The sequence below is a fragment of the Saccopteryx leptura genome, chromosome 6 (assembly GCF_036850995.1).
Source record: "Saccopteryx leptura isolate mSacLep1 chromosome 6, mSacLep1_pri_phased_curated, whole genome shotgun sequence".
In the NCBI taxonomy this organism is placed as follows: domain Eukaryota; kingdom Metazoa; phylum Chordata; class Mammalia; order Chiroptera; family Emballonuridae; genus Saccopteryx; species Saccopteryx leptura.
In genome coordinates this window covers 72,248,058-72,269,006 of record NC_089508.1, presented here as the reverse complement: position 1 = coordinate 72,269,006, position 20,949 = coordinate 72,248,058, and the positions used below count along the sequence as shown (strand labels likewise).

The window sequence follows — 20,949 nt, the reverse complement described above, 5'->3', positions numbered from 1 at the left end:
TCAAACATCAGCCCACTATTCAGTGTCTTGGTTATATATTCCTATTTTTTTTATTGATTCACCACCACTGAAGTCCTAACCACTACACTAGCATCCTTACTTCTGAAACCTCCTGCTTCTCCAACCTGTTCTTCCACTGGCATGAGTATTGTCTCTCAGAAGCACAGCCTAGATTATGATAATCTTATCCTCAAAAATCTATGGCTTCTAAACACCCCTAAGCAAAACATTCAAACTCCAACAAGTACCAATTCAGAAATTCCATACAATGATTCTACCTTGCCCTCCCAGTCAGATCTATTTGCTCCCAGGAACACCAATTATGCCCCAACTACACTAGGCCCTCCCATTCTCTCTTGCCTTTGCTGTCACTTCAGCCCACCATCACTTGGTCATATTCCTCTACCTTCAACACTTGTCCTTCAGTGTGCTTGATTCAGCTAGTGTGATGCCACATCATGAAGTCTTTTACAACCCACCTATTATTCATTCTTCTCCACCTCTGGATTTGGCATCTACAGCATTCTGCCACTCATGAAGTTAGCCTCTGGCACATCTGTCACAGGTTGCTTACTCTCTCTCACTCATTATTCCATTTATCAGTGGTCTCCAGGTTTCCTGACCCAGCCACTATTCTAGACACTAATGATATAAAGACCTAGTTCTCTCTCTCAAGAAGCTCAGTCTAGTGGGTGATAAAAACATGTTAATAAAGCAATATAGTGAGATAAGAGTCATAAGGAAGTCCAAAGGAGAGGGTGATAAGCACAGGACCTAGACTCAAAAGGTTCAGGTGTTCAAGGTCTGGCTCTGCTATATAACTAAGTTATAAGCAGCAAATCTCCTAGTTTCAATTTTCTCATTTGCAGATTTAGGATAACTACCAGGTGGTGTTGTATAAGGATCAAAAAGAAATTAAATAGTGAGTGTACATTTACTCCACCAGATCTACTCTCTGTGCTTTTTCTCTACTCTGTGCCTCTAGAAATTGACCTCTAGACAAGGGGGTGCTCTCCGCATCACCTCTCTGTCTGCAGGTTCTGCTAATTGCTTTCTCCTCCAGTTCCTTTGGTCCTAGGGGGAGTCAGGCCCCAAGGTATCTCTCCCCTGTGCTTCCTCTGCATTCTGCCCACACCTCTACAAATAGTGCCTTTATTAAAGGCTCTGCAAATTACCTAAGTCAAATGTGCCATCTGTTCCCTGCCACAGCTCTGATTGATAAAACTGCTTTTCAAACTTCAAGTTGCTGTCTAAATGCAAGGTATTTCTCATTTATTTCTGCACAATGCTTTACACAAAGCAGATTATTGCTATTAATAACAAATGGTGAAATGAATGTATGGAAGGATGAATGAATGAATGATCCTGCCTCTTCCACTTTAGTTGCTTTCTTTTCTTTTCTTTTTTTTTAACAGAGGCAGAGATAGACAGAGACAGACAGACAGGAATGGAGAGAGATGAGAAGCATCAATCTTTAGTTTTTCATTGTGCGTTGCGACACCTTAGTTGTTCATTGATTGCTTTCTCATATGTACCTTGACCACGGGCCTTCAGCAGACCGAGTAACCCCTTGCTGGAGCCAGTGACCTTGGGTCCAAGCTGGTGGGCTTTTTTTTTGCTCAAGCCAGATGAGCCCATGCTCAAGCTGGCAACCTTGGGGTCTCGAACCTGGGTCCTTCTGCATCCCAGTCCGACACTCTATCCACTGTGCCACCACCTGGTCCAGCTTTAGTTGCTTTCTTATTGGAGAAATATCTCCTTGTCATCTTGCTTGGATTTTGTAATGTCTGACTTTATTGGGAACGACCCTTGTTCCCTTAGAATTCACTGTTTCTTAGGGAAAACATTTTTGCTGATAGCCTATCTCAGCCCTTGTATGCTTCAAGTGGTTAAACTTGAAAGGGTTAACTTTGTTTGCGGTTTCCAGAAATACCCTCCTAGGTGCTGGACAATTACAGGATAGCAAAAAGAGATTATTTATTTATATAAATATTTTTTGTTCATCAATAGAAAAGATGGCAAATAAGTCAAAAGTAACCAAATTGATCATTTCCTTATTACATGAGAACATTGGAGCTATTCACTCAAAAGTCCAATAAAAACAAGAATCATTGCATCCCCTGTCCCCTTTCACCGGGCAAAGCCCAGCCAATGACTAGGCAACCAGAAGAGACTCACCAAATGACCTAAACACAATTATATCACAGAATCAGTAGCTTAATATTTATGAGAAGCTTAAATCATGACTAATTAGACTTTAATATTAAATTAAGTTATTCCCAGAAATCATAGACTATCCTTGTCTCCTGAATCCCCATGTGTTTCAACAAAATAGCAGATAAGCATTTTCTTCTTATTTTAATATAAGGTCGATGACTTAAAAATGAGAAATTGACCCATGGAAACTATCTTCATAAAACATACTTTTGAGTAAACACATTTAATAGTATGCTTTGGTACTGAGTAGGTATTATTCATTAGCAAATAATTGCATAACTGGAATTTTTAATTAAACTTTCTGATGAGAAATGAATCTGTTTATTCTGTAATTATGACCCAGAAATTCAGAACATATTGGGGTAGTTTATGAGCACAATTTCAAAGATTTTAATATAGCAATGAACTCATAAAACTTTTAAATAGGAACTCTTCCAGGAAAAAACACACACACAGACACATACACACACACACACACACACACACACACACACACACAACCCTGTGTATGCACCTGGATCCAGATTCAATAAGATTTTAAAAGTCAGCCATTGACTACAACTATAACATGAAAATACTCTAATTTAATGGGAATGTGATGCTGTTAAAAACATCTAAACAGTCCTCTGGACCCTCTGGATTTTCCAGGAAGGCTCTTAGCCAAGCAGTTTCTTCCTTTAGCTTGTAATTGAAATACAAATTCAGATAATGGCTAACTCTTTGAGGCACCTATTTAAAGCTTTTTTTAAGAAGATAAATTTAGAGTGATTTTTTTTTTTCAGCATACATCACAATTCAAGCTCTAGAGCAGTGGTCCCCAACCCCCAGGCCACCGACTGGTATCGGTCTATGGACCATTTGGTACCAGTCCACAAGGAAAGAATAAATAACTTACATTATTTCTGTTTTATTTATATTTAAGTCTGAACGATGTTTAATTTTTAAAAAATGACCAGATTGGCCCTGGCCGGTTGGCTCAGCGGTAGAGTGTCAGCCTAGCGTGCGGAGGACCCGGGTTCGATTCCCGGCCAGGGCACACAGGAGAAGCGCCCATTTGCTTCTCCACCCCTCCGCCACACTTTCCTCTCTGTCTCTCTCTTCCCCTCCCGCAGCCAAGGCTCCATTGGAGCAAAGATGGCCCGGGCGCTGGGGATGGCTCTGTGGCCTCTGCCTCAGGCGCTAGAGTGGCTCTGGTCGCAACATGGCGACGCCCAGGATGGGCAGAGCATCACCCCCTGGTGGGCAGAGCGTCGCCCCTGGTGGGCGTGCCGGGTGGATCCCGGTCGGGCGCATGTGGGAGTCTGTCTGACTGTCTCTCCCTGTTTCCAGCTTCAGAAAAATGAAAAAAAAAAAAAAAAAAAATGACCAGATTCCCTCTGTTATATTTGTCTAAGACTCACTCTTGACGCTTGTCTCGGTCACGTGATACATTTATCCATTCCACCCTAAAGGCCGGTCTGTGAAAATATTTTCTGACATTACACCAGTCCGTGGCCCAAAAAAGGTTGGGGACCACTGCTCCAGAGGACAGCCACTGAGGGAAGAGCTCATTCTGGACTACAGTTAAATGAGTCAGATAATGTTTAAATCTATGTAAGTTGGTTGCTAGGGTCAATCTGGTAAGAAAATCTGTTATAAAAATGTACAGGCCTTAGGTGTTTTTACTTGTTGGCTGTCAATTGATGATAGGTTCTTGGTTTGAGAGCCAAAAAGATCTGGACAAAGAAAATTTAGACAGACCCCTTCGTGCAACCAACCAAAGGTTAGACAAACTGTAAGTTTCTCCGAAACTTGCCTGCTAAGAAGGACTCAAATGAAACCCCTGTAACTGGGGCTGGCAGAGAGAGCAGTACCTCTTGTCACCTCATTTATGTTGTTGTTGACTCAGTGACATCATATCCCAGACCCACATTGACTCACTGTTGGCCAAATACATCTTCCCATGTGCTACAAGGCCTTACTACTGCATCACAGCTTAATAGGTCATTTGGGATTTCAGACAACTCCTATAATTAAAGCGGAGTGCAAACAGTGTTTACTATTGATTTTTATCCCAGAATGTCAACTTCTTCCTGTCCTCTATACACATACTACTACTCTTCAACCCCTTCAACAAAAAAGAAATGTAATTTTTGGATGAATTTAATATAATGAATATTAATAAGATGTCCATAATAGTAAACTTTTATCTGAGAAGGCACAGGAAAGAAAAAAATGTATCCTTTGTGTTTTTATTTAGAAAGACAAATTACCCAGAACTCTATGCTCTCTCTCTTTTTTTAACTAATCGGTGGCGCTAGTCGTTTCTGGCAATGCATTGCTCTGTAACTCTACGTGGTACAGTAGATCTTGTATGTACAACATTCAGTCATTAGGGTGTTTTCTTGTTGTTCTTGTTTTTGGTATGTGTGTGCAAAAGATGCAATTGTATAGCCCTAACTGTTAATTGCAACATTTATAGCTTAACTAGTAAGGTTTATTTTAATCAAAATGTCCATGCTGTTAAATGGGTCTTTTTTCTCATTATAAGTTATTCAGAGATGCATAATAGAATGCATATAATGTACAGAGGTTTAAACTCTACTTTAAACCTCATTACAGAGTTCTTAATACTAGTTTGTATGTGACAAGCAAAAACTATCCCTATTCAAGAATTAAAAATTAAAGCCCATTTTTAAACTAGCTTTGAGCATCTAGTTGTGGTTATTTTAATGTTCTTATTTTCTTTTTATCCAAGACATATTTTTTCAAACCTATACTTTTTTCATATTTCATAGCAATATCCTAGAAGGGAAACTAGGCTTGAGAGCCAAACAGACTTGTATTAGACCCTAGACTCTATCATCTACTAGGGCTGAAAACTCTGATAGGATGGTTAACTTAAACAAGCTTGTTTTCTTTTTTCCTAAATGATGTCTGTCTCCAAGAGCTGGTGAGAATTAAGTGACACTACTGTGGCTAGCCAGTATCTGGGATGAAATGGTACCGTATTTCCCCATGTATAAAATGCCCCCATTTTTGAAAAATTTGGAGTCTAAAAACTGCGTGCATCTTATACAATGGTTGTGGTATTTCAAATGCGGTAGATGGAACTGAGGAGGACAGGGTAACATATGAAGACAGTGATTCCTCATCAGACACAGATGAGGACAAGCTAATGGATGGGAGTTTGACAGTGCTGGGGAGTTGTATGAATTTTATAATGAATAAAACTTGAGTTCAATAACTTAATGTAATTTTCTTTTTCAAATTTTGGGCCCCCAAATTAAGGTGCATCTTATACATGGGGAAAAACGGTACCCAGTTGGTTTCCTCTCCCTTTGTTGATTTGAATTTTAAGATATTGACTTAGCAAAATAAATAAAATCAGGCATAGAGGTTTATTTTAAAAACAAATTTAAAAGTATTTTTTAAAAACATAAAAAGTTATAATTCTCTACTACTTTTGTTTATTTTCATTTTTCTGCTTCTTTGTTAAGACATTCTAAAATTTAATACACTTTTCAGCCCCAATTGCTCAAGGTTAGAGGCTTGGTTACTGAATTACGGGGAGAAGGCTGTCAGGAATTTACATCTGCTGAGGTGTAAGCTGGCATCCCTGTACCCTAATGATTTCTTCCTGAAGTACATAGAAGTACAATTAAGCAATTCCAGCTAGGTTATCATCATTTTATTTGATCCTCCCTCTAACAACTGTATTTTGCTTCTGTTTGTTCAAAAGATCTTTGGCAAAATGGTGATAGCATTCTGTCTCTTGTCTGTTTTCAAAAGAGCTAGCTGGCATTATTGAAGGATATTTGCGGCTTTTCTCTCTGATGGAAAAAACAAAAAAGCAAACTCTCTTTATGTGGCTTGAGCGTTCAGTGTCCTTCCACACAGTGGCTTCTGAGGCGTCATTAGCAAAATTAGATAAATAACTGATTTATTATTTTTATAAATGCATAGTGCATTCCCTTTACTCAGAGGGTACAGCAAAAATTATTCATGCTAAAGGAGAGTAATCAAAATGACCAAAATAGCACATTTTTATCATTCCAAACATAAACTTAGCTGTGGTGGTATATTATCATAGTACATAATAATAGATATGAATTATGTCAGTAAACTCTTGAGGTTGAAGATTTACCATGATAAATAGTTTTCATTAAAGTGAAATATCTTGGCAAAGTCACTTTCATATGCAGACTATTGACACAAGGAGTCCAGCTGTGCCTATGCAGATGCTGAGCTTTGGGTCTATAGTATTAATGATTTATCATGTCATGGAGAGCTTAGATTAGTTTTGAAAGCTATCCCTTGCCACAAAAGCACTTTCCATAATGTGCAAAGGCAAGGAATGCTCTATATGTGCTCTTCAAATTAATCACAGAAGCTGTAGCTACCTTTAATATTTCAATACTGCTCTTTTTATTTTAAGACATAAAATTCTGCATTCTATCTGTATTATTCATTAAAAGTCACTCAAAATATTATTTCATATCAAGTGGATAGTAAAGAGTGTATCTGAATTAATAGGCATATACACATAGACGAAGGAATGAAGGAGATGAAAAGGAACAAATATTGATTGCAAACCTATTGTGTATCACATAATTTCATTTTATTTATATTTTAACTTGTTATTTGCTGATTGATTTTAGAGAGAGAAAAACATCGATGTGTTGTTCCACTTATTTATGCATTCATTGGTTGACTTCTGCATGTACTCTGACCAGGGATTGAACCCACAACCTCAGTACATCAGGATGATGATGCTCTTAGCAACTGAGCAACCTGGCCAGGGCCCATGTAATTTTATTTTAAATCTCACATTTAATGTGAGGTTTGATTAAGCTTCTAATCCAATTCTTTAAGATTCCAAGACTACACCGCCTTTAGAGCATATGTGATAACATTGGCTAACATTTATTCAGTGCTTGCTGTGTTCCAGGTAAGATGCTAAACACTTTACATGCATTATCACATTCAATTTTCATGAAATCCATTTGAAATATTGTTATCACCCCTGTTTCACAGATAAGAAGATGAAAGCACATTGTAGTTGAATAACTTATCCCAAGAGGAAGTGTCTGATTTTAAATCCAGTTTGTCTCATTGTAAAGCCAGTATCCATGGCCACCATCACGGCCGCCTGGCCCATGCAGGTTTGCATTAGATTTGGACAGTTGGTAAAGAAACAACGGAGCCAAGAACTGGTGGGCCATTACCTTTAATCCTAGCTTGCACCTGGCGGGCAAGTAAAAACACACACTGGGCTCCGAAACCCACTCATTCAGTGCTCACAAAGCTACTGACTTATCCGAGTTTCCTAGGATCAAAGGTTTTTACCTCACCAGCCTTATTCACCTCTGTTCCCCATCTCCTTCTCTCTGCACAAACTCTTCACAAACTGGCTCCTCCTTTAGCACTTCACCATCTTGGCTGCTTCTCCTGGGAACAACGTGATCTCTCTTCCTTTTAAAACCCTTTGGCACAAAAACCCTCCCCCAACACATATTAACATAATCACGCCCATCCCAAGCAATCACTGGGGCGATGGGCTTCCACTTGGGCAGCACCATCTTTAACAAAGTGAGCATAATATATTTTATCTGCCCAACACTAATGTTCCAAAGCCTTTGGCTATTACAGTGACCTCACTATTAAAACTGTCATTACATCAATATAAGAGGCAGGCTTCAGATCCTACTTAGTTGCTTCCTATGTGGCCTTAGGTAAGTCATTTAAACTCTCTAAGCCTCAGTTTCCTCTTCTGTAGAATAAAGATAACAATAGTACTTACCTCACAGATTTGTTGTGAATTACTATTTTTAAAATGCTTAGAACAGAGTTTAACACATATTTAGCATTAATGCTTTGTTTAATAACTGTAATAATTAAAGAATTGCTTTCTGATAATTGATAAACTTTTATTGACTATTTACATAGATATTCTCTGATTTTCAGATACCTTTTATTCTTAAAACAAGATTGGATGCCCTGGCCGGTTGGCTCAGTGGTAGAGCGTTGGCCTAGCGTGCGGAGGACCCGGGTTCGATTCCCGGCCAGGGCACACAGGAGAAGCGCCCATTTGCTTCTCCACCCCTCCGCCACGCTTTCCTCTCTGTCTCTCTCTTCCCCTCCTGCAGCCAAGGCTCCATTGGAGCAAAGATGGCCCGGGCGCTGGGGATGGCTCTGTGGCCTCTGCCTCAGGCGCTAGAGTGGCTCTGGTCGCAACATGGCGATGCCCAGGATGGGCAGAGCATCGCCCCCTGGTGGGCAGAGCATCGCCCCATGGTGGGCGTGCCGGGTGGATCCCGGTCGGGCACATGCGGGAGTCTGTCTGACTGTCTCTCCCTGTTTCCAGCTTCAGAAAAATGAAAAAAAAAAAAAAATTTGGAAATAAAACATGGAAATAAAATTCTGAACTTTACTCCTAAAGTAAATAAACAACAAACAAAGATTGTAAAGTAGATTACTACTTACCACTGATGGGATATGTATGCAGATACCCTATAAAGCATAGTCGTTAACTGTGTACAGCATTGAGCCCTTTTAAGTATTCTTTCTGGATATAGAAAGAGCCATATAGCTTCCTCCCACCCCCCCACCCCCCTTCATTATTCACTCATTCAACAAACATCCTTACACAGGTACTAAACTAGCCCTGGGGATACAGGTGAATATATCCTTACTGGTGCTGTCCAGGTAGGTAAATAGGACATGATCCCTGTAGTTAAGAAGCACGCAATCTAGAGATGACTATACTCTCTGGTTTGGCACATAAAAGAATGTGGAAACGTTGTGATGATCAGACTTGTTTAACAAGTATTTATTGAGTGCACATTAAATACCAGACATTGGGCTTGGTACTGGTGCTGTCCAGGTAAATAGGACATGATCCCTGCAATTAAGAATCAGTTAGGGCCCTGGCCGATTGGCTCAGCGGTAGAGCGTCGGCCTGGCGTGCAGGGGACCCGGGTTCGATTCCCGGCCAGGGCACATAGGAGAAGCGCCCATTTGCTTCTTCACCCCCCCCCCTCCTTCCTCTCTGTCTCTCTCTTCCCCTCCCGCAGTCAAGGCTCCATTGGAGCAAAGATGGCCCGGCGCTGAGGATGGCTCCTTGGCCTCTGCCCCAGACGCTAGAGTGGCTCTGGTTGCTGCAGAGCGACGCCCCGGAGGGGCAGAGCATCACCCACTGATGGGCAGAGCGTCGCCCCTGGTGGGCGTGCCGGGTGGATCCCGGTCGGGCGCATGCGGGAGTCTGTCTGACTGTCTTTCCCCGTTTCCAGCTTCAGAAAAATACGAAAAAAAAAAAATACAAAAAAAAAAAAAAAAAAGAATCAGTTAGTAGGGAAGACATTCTAAACAGATACCTTCTCTTCAATTTGGTGAGTTACTTAAGTGAACTTGCTAAGAGAGCACAGAAAAGAGGTGCTTAAACCCATCCTGGAGGTAGAGGGATGGGGGAAAGTTTGACACCCAAACAAAATTTTTGTTAAAAGTCAAAAAAAGAAGACATTAAAGTGCATCAAGTTATGGAGAATGAGTACCCCAGAATTCAGAGATGCCACAACGGAAGATAATGGAGACATAGAACAGTGTGACATCATGTGGAACCACCTACAGCATCAGGTGGGGGAGGGGGTACAGACTAGAAAAATCAACAGGGCTAACAGGTTAACTGTGTACAAAATCAAATGAAATGGCCAATGCTAATAAACTGCGTAAAGAGTGAGAAGTTTCCTTATAATTTTTTCCGCTAAAATTCAAATAAGAGTACCATTTCCCTGATTCTGGGAACCAGGATAAAAATGAACCCTTAATAAACTGAAATTATTTTGAACCTGACCAAAAGATGGAGGCTCATGGACGTCAGTGTATCGTCCACTTCCGGACCTCTCTTCCCCTTGGAACCCACCAAACACAGGGACTGGCTCTAAGGTCTAGACCAGGGGTAGTCAACCTTTTTATACCTACCGCCCACTTTTGTATCTCTGTTAGTAGTAAAACTTTCTAACCGCCCACCGGTTCCACAGTGATGGTGATTTACAAAGTAGGAAAGTAACTTTACTTTATAAAATTTATAAAGCAGAGTTACAGCAAGTTAAAGCTTATAATAATAATTACTTACCAAGTACTTTATGTTGGATTTTCACTAAGTTTGGCAGAATAAATATTTATAAAACAACTTACTGTAGTTAAATCTATCTTTTTATATATTTATACTTTGGCTGCTCCACTACCACCCACCATGAAAGCTGGAACGCCCACTAGTGGGCGGTAGGGACCAGGTTGACTACCACTGGTCTAGACTGATATTGAAACTGAAAACATGTCTAATTTGACAAATATACAGTGACACAAAATGATTTGACTTTGGGTGATGGGCACACAATGCGATCAACAGTTCAAATGCTATATTTACCTGGAACTTATGTATTCTTATTGACCAATGTCATACCATTAAATTTAATTTCTCAATTTTAAAAAAGTCTATTTTTTGGCTCCAAGTGACCTCTATCACCATTATCTTTCTGCAACCTAAAAGTTTTTTTCATTCCTGGATTTAAGGACTCAATCTAGGACCCTGTCAACTGCACTCTCTGGGGTGGCGCTCTGGATAGTTGGCCATTGCCTAATATCAACAAAGAATTCAGGAATCTAAAGGGTTGAACTTTATTTCTTGCTACTGCAGCAGCAGACACAGGAAGACACATGAGCTTCCTGGAGAGGTAGGTAGCAGCTGCCACCCATCAAACCGCTCACCTCCTTGTATCTTCATTCCGCGCACAGAGCAGTCTGCCTGCAGTAGGGCTTGCTTCCTCAGTGGAGAAAATAAGGAACAACTTGATGTCAGTAAAACAGGCACAGCTTTCTGGGTCAGAAGTTGGCTGGGGAAGGGCTCAGACTGCCAAGTAACTTGCAATGATGTCAGAGCCCAGCACAACCAAAAAGCACCAACCAACCTGCCAACAAAAAGACTTAATAACCCCCAAACCAGAGAGCCTTGTTGCCAGAGCCTTCCGCCCCCTTGCCCTTTCTTTTAATTGGAAACAACAGGAAAAGAGTTTATATTTTAAGACACCCCCTCTTCCTTACTCCTTCATTTTAGTAACAAAGTGTTAACTATCCAGGAAACAGTTCTCCGGATGAGTCCTCCAGCAGTTCCTTGGGGTGCCTTTTTTGAGTTCCTTTTCAAGGCTGTCAGTGGAAGAAGGTTCAAAAACAACTCGAAATAGGGGATTTTCGCAAATGTAAACATGCGACTTTGTGCTGAGGAGAAAGAGGGAACCCTCAAGGAGAGGAAAACCCTTTCTCTGTTCCCTTCTTCTCTCTTCTACGGTAATTAACATACTCAAATGAAAATTAAAAGTTTGGCGGAAAAGCTCTTTTCTTTCTTTCTCTTTAAATAGGACATCATGGTTCATTGCAGCCATTTAGAGCCCTCCGTGATTCATAATTCAACTGGAAATTAATAAAACACAGCCCCGTTCTTGGAAATGAAGTTTGGATTCAGATCCTCTTGTTTTGGAATATATGAGTTTTTCTTTCATTTGTAACAGTCAATTTTAAATGATGTCACCTCAAGGACATTTTCATTTCTCCCACAACATATTACACGAAACGCTTGCCTGTAAAACCGGCTCATTAGCCTGCAAAATTATACTGTACTGAATGGCTTTCATTTAAAGCAGAAATGGGATTTTTAGTAGGCAATTTCTGTATTTTTATAAAGATAAAGCAATGTTAGATTGCTTCTTCCCAGCTGTTTTGGTTAGTGGTTATAAAGAAATTGGAAGGGGTAGGGCGAGAAGAAATGTGGGGGCGGGTTTGTAAAAATGTGCTTAAAAAATAAAGCTTAGATTAGGAAACTAAGGCAAAACTTTACGGAGCGACGGAGCTTGCAGCTTATCTGGGCTGCAATAATTTGTCCTCTGGATAGCTAGAGGAAAGTGAGGGAGCGAGGAAAAGAGGGAAAGAGGGAGGAAAGCGAAAAGGCTGCCTCGCAGGCTGCAGCAGCCACCGCGAGCTGGATGACTGAGGGCTGGGAGTTGTTGGAAGGAGCAGCTCTTCAGAGGTGGGGAGGGAGGGTGCGCAGCAGAGCGCCAGGGAGGAGGGACGCGGAGGCCACTGAGGGGTCAGCGGTGCCGCGGGGCCGCGGCGCCGGGCTGGGGGCCTCCAGGCGGCACTGGCCGCGGGGCTCGGGCTCGGGTGAGCGCGCCGGGCCACCCGCGCCTCCTGCCGTCCGCGCCTGGGGGTGGGCCCCGCGCCGCCTGATGGATTGACTTGGAGATGGATCGAATTACACCATTTGCCGTGCCTCGATTTGTTTTGCTCCTGCTTCGTCCCGTTGCTGCTGCTGCTGCTGTTGCTGACGCTGCTGCACAGGACTGGTGGTGGCGAGTTTCAGGATTATATCGAGGAAGCCAAGATCTAAAGAGACGGAGGGATATATGTGTATAATTTACATTTTTTCTTTATTTTCTTTTTTCCTTGCGCATGACAAGCTTTATTTTTACCAGCCTAACCCCATGAGGTAAGACCCTCTTGTAAAAATGTGCTAATGCTCTGGGCGCCTTGTGGGAATCGGACCTAGATCCTCAGAGCCGGAATCGCAGCCAGTGTGCGCCTGTGTGTGTGTGTTGTCACTGGAGAGTTGATTTCTTTTCTAACGAGCTTTCTCCGTCTGCTGTGCAAAGGAGGCGCAGAGGGCTGGAGGGGTTGGTGGACCCGTCAAAACTGGCAGAGCTGGAAGCTTAGGGGGAGGGGTATGTGGACTTGGAGCCCCCCCCCCCTGCATTGTGCACCCCTTCGGAGGAAGATAGCGGTAGGTGGGGGCAAGTAAAAGTTTTCTTGCCAGGCAGCGCCAGCTCCGCGCTGCCCGGTAGATTGTCAGGGACAAGCCAGGCTGTTACGGTGCCGGGCACAGTGCCTCCAAACCAGCGAGAGCCAAGCCAAAGGAGTCGGCTGCGGGCGCGGCCGCCCCCTGCCGCCCGTAGCCCTAGAGCGGGCGCTGGGACCGCTGGGGTCGGGCCGCTCGGGGCCGGCAGAGAGTGAAACGACGAGCGCTCGCCTGCGCGGGAAGTAGGGTCGTAGCGCAGCCGCAGAGACGCGAGCAGCTCCCAGCGTACTTTGGCTACTTGTCTGTGCGCCCGGGTTGTTGCGCTGCTGGCAAGGGGCGAGGGGCGGGGGCCGGGCTACCCCACCCTCTAGCCTCCTGCACCGGCTCCTGCCGGAGGGCGGTCACTGCCACCCTCCCTCTCCCCCTGCTGGCAGCGCGCGCGGTGGACCGGTCTCGGGCCGGAGCTGCCCGCCGCCCACCCCACCTCCCACCCCACCTCCCACCCGGCGCCCGGGTTTCTACTCCCGGCCACTCTCCCCCGCAACTTTCCGTGCTTTGTTCTCCGGCTGGAAATGATTTACGGAAGCGTCTTGGACAGGGTCTCCGCCAGGCGGCAAGAGCCCGGCGTTGAAATGTGTTACGTTCTCATCTACCCATCAATTATGGATGGAAACAAACAAGGAAGAGTCAATTTTGCATGATCCCCTTCTTCAGCGGCGAGAGGCGTCCTGGGAGGGAGCCGCCGCTCGCGACGGCAGCCGCTGGCAGGGGGATGGTAAGGACGAAGGTAGGGAAACTTTTTATTTCCAGTCTTGACAGCGATGTTTGTTCCTGGGCTGCGGAGACTGATACAGCAGCCGTCTTGTGGGGATTCAGAGGGGCTTAATGCTTCCTCTGTCGTGTCTAACCCTTGGATTGAAATAAAAGGTCATAAAGGACTTAAAGGTGTGGATGAGAACTGGGTTTGAAAATGTTCTGCCAAGTCGACTCTCGGGACCAGAGCTGTCAGGTGATTGTTTAAATCCTGAACTTGTGAAAAGCTAAATGTCATGGAGCTAACGCGGAATGAAGTAGCGACATTAATTACAACATTAGAGGAAGTCAAGGGAGAGCTCCCTGTACTGAGGTGACCAGCACGTAATCCAAGTTCCAGCATCCCAACCCCTCACCGCTCACATCTGGGTGATTTTCACGCCAAAGGGTCAGTGGATCATATTGTAGATATATAGACTTTGTAAACAGTAATTGGACCAATGTCCACTTCTACAGGCGGCTTCTTTCCCATAAAAATAACGGTAGTGTTTCTGGTTTCTCGGGAAAATAATTGTCTAGGTCAGTTGTCCCAAGAATTTCCGGCTACTAAGAATTTTAAGCCTGCAGTATCTACCTGACATTTGGTGCAATGAAGTAGATTATTTTGTTTATTTTAAGGTTGAAGTCCTAGGGAAAGGTTTAACGTTCTTCTAAATTGGATTGTCTTTCTCTCAGAATAGGAGAAACACTTGTTTGCAAAATTTTTTTCAAGGTTTCTTCCCGATAGAGTTCCAAAATCTGATCTCAGACAGCTCAAGGTGATGATTTAACTATCCTTGTTAGTGGTTTAAACAATAGGTTTTGATGCTGGTTTATTCATGTTGTTAAAAATCTTCTAGCTTTCTTGGCTAACTCAGGAAATTAAGTTGTGTGTAGTTATGTTTAATGTAGTGAGTGACAGGCATATTTTGTCAGGCTGGCAAATATTACACAAATGTTTACTCTGGTTTAGGTAAATAGAAATTGCCAGATAAGCTCTGAGATTTGGGCCCATATTACCATAAACTTAAACATCTGAAGGTGAATAACCTATGGCTCAGCCATAGCTGCGTCTTGTTTTTTATAGTTAGTGTCTGTGCTTTGATTTAAGTCTCTAGAATGTGTTCTCAGAAAGATAGTAAAAGAAGTAACCCTTAGATTTCCAAAATGTTAGTAGACCATTTTCCTCCACTGGAACATTGAATTAGAATAACAATCAACTACTCTTTCTTATTGGCTGCTGCAGAATAGTGCCACCTGTTCTTCTTTCTACTAGGGGCGCTACATACATCATCTTTTTTGAGGAACATTGCTGTGTTACAGGACAGGGTGTCAGGAATATTGTGGCTTCCCCATCACCAAACAGCTGGTTAACTCAAGTTTGACTTAGATTTGTGAGCATTCTGCCCTCTTCCTTTTTTTTTTTTTTTTTTTTTGTGTGACGTCTCTTCTGGTCTGATGAGTGATGGAATTGAAAGATAGCTGTGACATAAACCTATTAGTCTGTAGAGGGAAAGCAACTTGGAAATCCAGTGGACTTCAGTTCACTGGCTGTGCTGCACCAGAGGGATCTGCCCAGTAACGGCTCTGGGTAAGTGGGCCCCTGACTGTGTGGTGGTTTCTGTCGCTTGAGAGGCACACAGGCAAATAGGCAGGAATCAGAGCTTTGATTCACAAAAGATGCCCATAATTTTTAAGGACTTACTGAAACTAGAGAAGTTCTTCACTTCTTGCTGCCCTAGCATAATGAACCTTGGTAATTAGCTTAGTCATTGTTCTTGCATGTGAATTCCACTAAGCTACCAAGAGTAAAAAATGCATCTGAAATAGGGTCATTTTTCACCCTTCTGATGCATTTTACACAGAGTTAAGAGCCTGGCTGAATGCCTAACCATTATTGGTATAACCATAGGAGGTGAACTCCTTCTTTAGCATATTGCAGGGTAAAATATTACCTTTTATGTCAATTAATAGACTTTAAACGAATCTGCACGTTCTAGATTCGTTTCTAGAGGAAGCAAGAGGCTCTTTGGGGTATGCCAACCACTCAGTATTTATTGAGTGTTATTGTTTGCAAGGAGCTATGGTAGCCAATGATCCAGCACCAGGTGAGGCAGACATGTTTCTGTATGTTCAGTTTAAGTAAGAATGCAAAGAAATAGAGAATGGCAAAACATACCATTAGGGAAGAAATATAAATATGTACCCTTTTTCTGGAAGCATATTATTTTATCCTAGACATTTTAAAGCAAGATTAATTATACCAAATATTTACAGAGGTCCAGCCTTCCTGCTTTAAACACTAATAATCCAATGTACTTTTTGTGTAATTCCTGTACTGAAAGAGATATTAGAGTAAGAGATCTCACTCTCCATACTCGTGGGAATGGGACATACTCTTAACAATCTTCCAAAGCCGGAGTCTTAGGTTGCCGCTTATTTTGTGACCTGCTGCCAACTTCCAGTTAGGAGAAAAAGTGTGTTTTGATGTATTCCCATGACATGCAGAAAATAAGTCATACAACTACATTGAGTATATCATAATCTTTTTCAATTGAGGTGGCTGTTGTCTGGCTGACTTTCCCTCTTCAGCCCCTGTTGATAGTGGCAGTGCAGCTGATAACTGAAGCTGTTTCCATTGTCCCAACAGGAAAACTAGGAAACATTCTACTTCCGAAAGCAACTACAGTATTTATGTAACCAAGTGTGATCAAATCAGCAGTCCACATAGGTACCACATGAGGTATACTTATTTCTCAAACTTCTCTTTTCTATTAAGCTTCTGTTAACTCACCCGGATTAGCATTTTAACAACCCGAAGTGAACTTCTGCCATTCTCTCTACTTGGACACAGTATGTAGATCATCCATCATCCTGTCCTTGGCTACAGCAGGCTGCTGGCTCCATCACCATTTGGAGCTACACAGAATCCATCCGACTGTGAACAGCACAGCTGGCTACAGCAGTTTTTTCTTCCACACCACTGGCAGCCTTGTTTGGCTGTGGTAACTAAAGTTAACACCCAGAATGGGGAGTTTCCGTCATTTGGCATCCTGTGCCAGGCCCCTCATCCAGTTCTGGGGACACACCTGCAGAAAGGCTGGCTTGCAATGGTGCGCTCCACTTAAGAGGGGACTTGTCCCAGCCTTATGTGACCCACAGGAAAGCCTCCTTAGGCTTACTACGATTAAACCACCAGAATTACAAAATTTAGAAGGAGCCATTCAGACACACCACTCAATCCTAAACCTTCAGAATTCACTCTATTTGAAAAGAGGAAGAAAAAAATGAATTATCCTTTAGCTTGTGATCTCAAAAGACTGAAAACAGAAAAGACCTTGTCTAGTTCTTTGAAGAACTAAACAGGTTACTGCTTCATCCTTTTTTACAAAGTACTGTTACCTAAATCTGGGGCCCATGTCGGATGGTATCCAGTGCTATTACTTTTTTGTTTGTTTTCTTCTTTTTACTCAATAAGAAAACTGCTACAGCAGTCCTTGCTTATTTTAGCAAGAATGACATGAATTAGGTGAACATATTTATGAGGTTATATTGCCAAGCTTAAAATAAACCTTATAATTTAGAAGAGTTTGATGTAGGAAGGTGTTGGTCAAATCAGTTTGTAAATATGATGTATATGTTTGCTCACTTATAGTTTGCATTGGGGGCTGGGCAACACCAGATACAGTGGTCTGTGAGGTTGCAGGTTGCCTTCCTGCTTGGGAAGGGCCATTGTCTTGCTAATGTTTACTGGAAGGGAGATTCTGCCCCACCACTGAGAGGTGCAGTAGGATTTCTTTTTCTCTTCTCCCTGATCCCTTGCCCTCCATGGGAAAGCAGGTTTTTTGCTTTTCCCTTGGCTTTTCTTGTGGCTTGCTTGTCTTGGTGAGACACCAACAAACAGAACAGCCCACTAACCTCCGACTCTGCTGTTTCTTTACCGTCTTCCCAAATTTAATGAGAACCTGCATGTGAACAGCCACGATAGTGGTGGTGGTCCCTGGCCTTACAGAAAGGGAGTTTGATGCACCTCCTGTTTGGGTGGGAAATAGTATTCTTGATTCTTTTTTTTTTTTAAAGTTTTTTTTTTTTTTAACTTTTTTTTCAACTTTTATTTATTCATTTTAGAGAAGAGAGAGAGAGAGAAGGGGGGGAGGAGCTGGAAGCATCAACTCCCATATATGCCTTGACCAGGCAAGCCCAGGGTTTCAAACCGGCGACCTCAGCATTTCCAGGTTGACGCTTTATCCATTGCGCCACCACAGGTCAGGCGTATTCTTGATTCTTTTCCTAGTATTTACTAATAAAATCAGCTACAACTGGGGTGATATTGTGGGGACTAAATAACAAATGAATGCTTTTCCTCCCACCCGCTAAGTTTTTCTAGCTGGGCTAATAACCAAATTAACAGAGATAGATTAACAGGAGAAAAACAAATATTAATACATACGTATGGGTAATTGACATATGCATGAAAATGACAAAGACAGGCATGAGTATATGAGACTATCTGGACAAAGGAGAAAGGGGGCAATGGTGGAGTTTTAAAAAGTAAGAATGGGTGATTGTTGGGCAGATAAAATATATTATGCTCACTTTGTTAAAGATGGCGCTGCCCACTTGGAAGCCCGTTGCCCAGGTGATGATATTAGTTGCCTTTCTTGCTTGGGATGGTGTGATTATGTTAATGTGTGTTGGGGGAGGGCTTTCTTGCCCAAAGGTTTTAAAAGGAGAGATCACATTATTCTGGGGGAAGAGTGATTATGTTCTAGGAGACGCCCATGCTGTAGGAGAGCAGAGAAAGACCACATGGAGGAGAGGAGATGCTAAAATGGTGGAGTACTGAAGGAAAAGCCAGTTTGTGCAGAGAGAAGGAGATGGGGAACAGAGGTGAATGAGACTGGTGAGGTACAAACCTTTGATTCTAGGAAACTCAGATGAGTCAGTGGCTTTGGGAGCCCTGAATGGAAAAGAAAATGTTTTCCCACTGTGTGTATTTCTTGCCCACGGGGTGAAGCTAGGATTAAAGCTAATGGCCCACCAGTTCTCGACTCCATTGCTTCATTGCCGTCTGTCTGAATCTAATGCGAACCTGCATGGGCCAGGTGGCTGTGATGGTGGCCGTGGCTACTGGCTTTACAGTGATTTAGAGGTAGTTGAGAAAGCGTGGAACACACCTGGCAGGAAAATCCTTGCTGGGCAACCCTGAAACAATGGGACATGGCGGAAGGGGGTCAGGCTAACAGGCACTTGCCTGAAGCCTACTGTTCACCATGCTTAATTCAGATTAGGCTAAGGCGAACAACCTAAAATCTCCTTCCTGAAGCATGTTTATCTGTTTGATTCTCTGGGGCAGGGAAGGGGGGAGGGGCAAAGGTTCTTTCTGAGTCTTTTGTTTCTTAATAAACAGTTTGAAATCAGTGTCCCAACCCAAAAGTCTGCTTCAAGGTGGCAAAACTTTGCAGTCCCTTCAATGTGAGGATGAGGATGATGATAAAGGGGAAGAGGAAGAGATTGCAGCCACTCGTTGTCGGCCTGCTTACTAAATTCTAGGCACAACCTAAGACCTTTATCTTCATTATATCATGTCAGACTGCATGTAGGTTCTGTTACTGTCAGTGCATTGTCAGAAAGAAACTTGGGTACCTGAGCAGTCAAGTTATTTTCCTAAGGTTCAATGGCTGGAAGGTGTGTGTGAGTCAGGATTTGAACTAAATCTCCCTTACCTCTCAGCCCATTCTCATCCTGGCACTGAACTGTTCCAGGAACGGGGGGGCCTTTCTGCAGTTTTCTGAGTCCTTGATACTTATGACGTTTGTTTTTCTATAAAAGAGTTAAATTTGGAGGGAAATGTTTCTACTGAATGAAATGATATGTACAGAATTGGTATGCCGTTAAATTTTAACCCTTTGCTAAACTAAATTGCATCATTGTATTCTCCTTTCATTTTTATTCTTGTTGTCCAAATAATTAGGACACACTCTTCTTTTCCAGTGGCCTAGAACAGTTACCTTCTCCTACCATTCTTTCTCTATGTTAGACTTTTCCTGTTCAGAATTATAGTGGCAGGGGACAAATGGCAATATTCATCACTCTCCACCAAAAAGTGCTTCTGCATCAGGGTGCAGTTGACATTCATTTCCCTGATCTTAGCAGGTGAAGATCCATTATGTATCCTTGTCCCATTTCCCAGGAGTATTTATGGGCACCATCAGCAAAGACAGTGAGGGCTGCAGCTGTTCAGGCATTAGTGGAACTAGGAGGGAAAGTGCGTTACTGAAGTTTGACTTTGTATTGTATTATCATATTCATTATTCTTGGTTATGATTGTGGGAGAATCCTTTTATCCCTGAGTCATCAGACACCTTGTTGAGAAATTGTCACCCTTGCATCACCATTGTTTATTGTTGTTCTCCTTTATTCAGGATTCCTATGGGAGGGAAAAAAAACAAATACACATCACCACTATAATAATTCTGAGATTTAAGGTTTTCAGCATATAGTTATGGGAAGGAAATACGGGTTTTAAAAAGTTCAATATGTTGGTACATGTATAATAAGGCCTCAGGATGACCTGCAATTACTTAGCCTATTATTGGAGCCTGTATTTAAAAATAAAGTCAGGAGTTTCTACTCAGCTGTGGAACTGGCTTATGCAGACCAGAGCAGATGAAACTCTTAGAGAAAATAACACTTCATTCCCCAAGTGCTAGCTGTCAGCAGACCAGGGACTCAGGCTTCCCAGTGCCTGCATTAGACTAGGCCTTACTTGTCATCTAAGGGTTTCAGAGAGCTCTTTTGTTCTGCGGAGTTATCTGCCATTATCAGGAAGTTTAGACCTCTCCTGGGTAATTGGTGGATGGAGTAATAAAATATATATCTTTTTATATATATTATTAGGTGAGGGGAGGGAGATAGTGAGGCAGACTCTAGCATGTGCCCCAACAGGGATCCACCTGGCAACCCCATCTGGCGCCAATGCTCAAGTACCAAGCTATTTTTAGTGCCAGAGGCTGATGCGCTCCAACCTATCTATCCTCAGCGCCCGGGGCCACGCTCAAACCAATTGAGCCACTGGCTGTGGTAAGGGAAGAAGAAGAGAAGGGGGAAAAGGA

At 42.6% G+C, this 20,949-nt stretch overlaps 1 protein-coding gene across 10 annotated transcripts in view; it reads left to right on the top strand.

The window, feature by feature from the left end:
• The window catches only part of SEMA6D (semaphorin 6D), a 728,815-nt gene that overhangs the window by 658,525 nt on the left and 49,341 nt on the right, over nt 1–20,949 (top strand). For 8 of the 10 annotated variants that reach the window (XM_066388295.1, XM_066388291.1, XM_066388293.1 and 5 more), the window contains exon 1: nt 12,310–12,736. The exons of 1 other annotated variant lie outside the window; for it this stretch is intronic. The gene's annotated coding sequence lies outside the window, so the exon portion shown is untranslated. Of the gene's footprint in view, nt 1–12,309; nt 12,737–13,015; nt 13,830–20,949 lie in introns of those variants that run through there. One more of the 10 variants, XM_066388286.1, reaches the window with a different exon arrangement.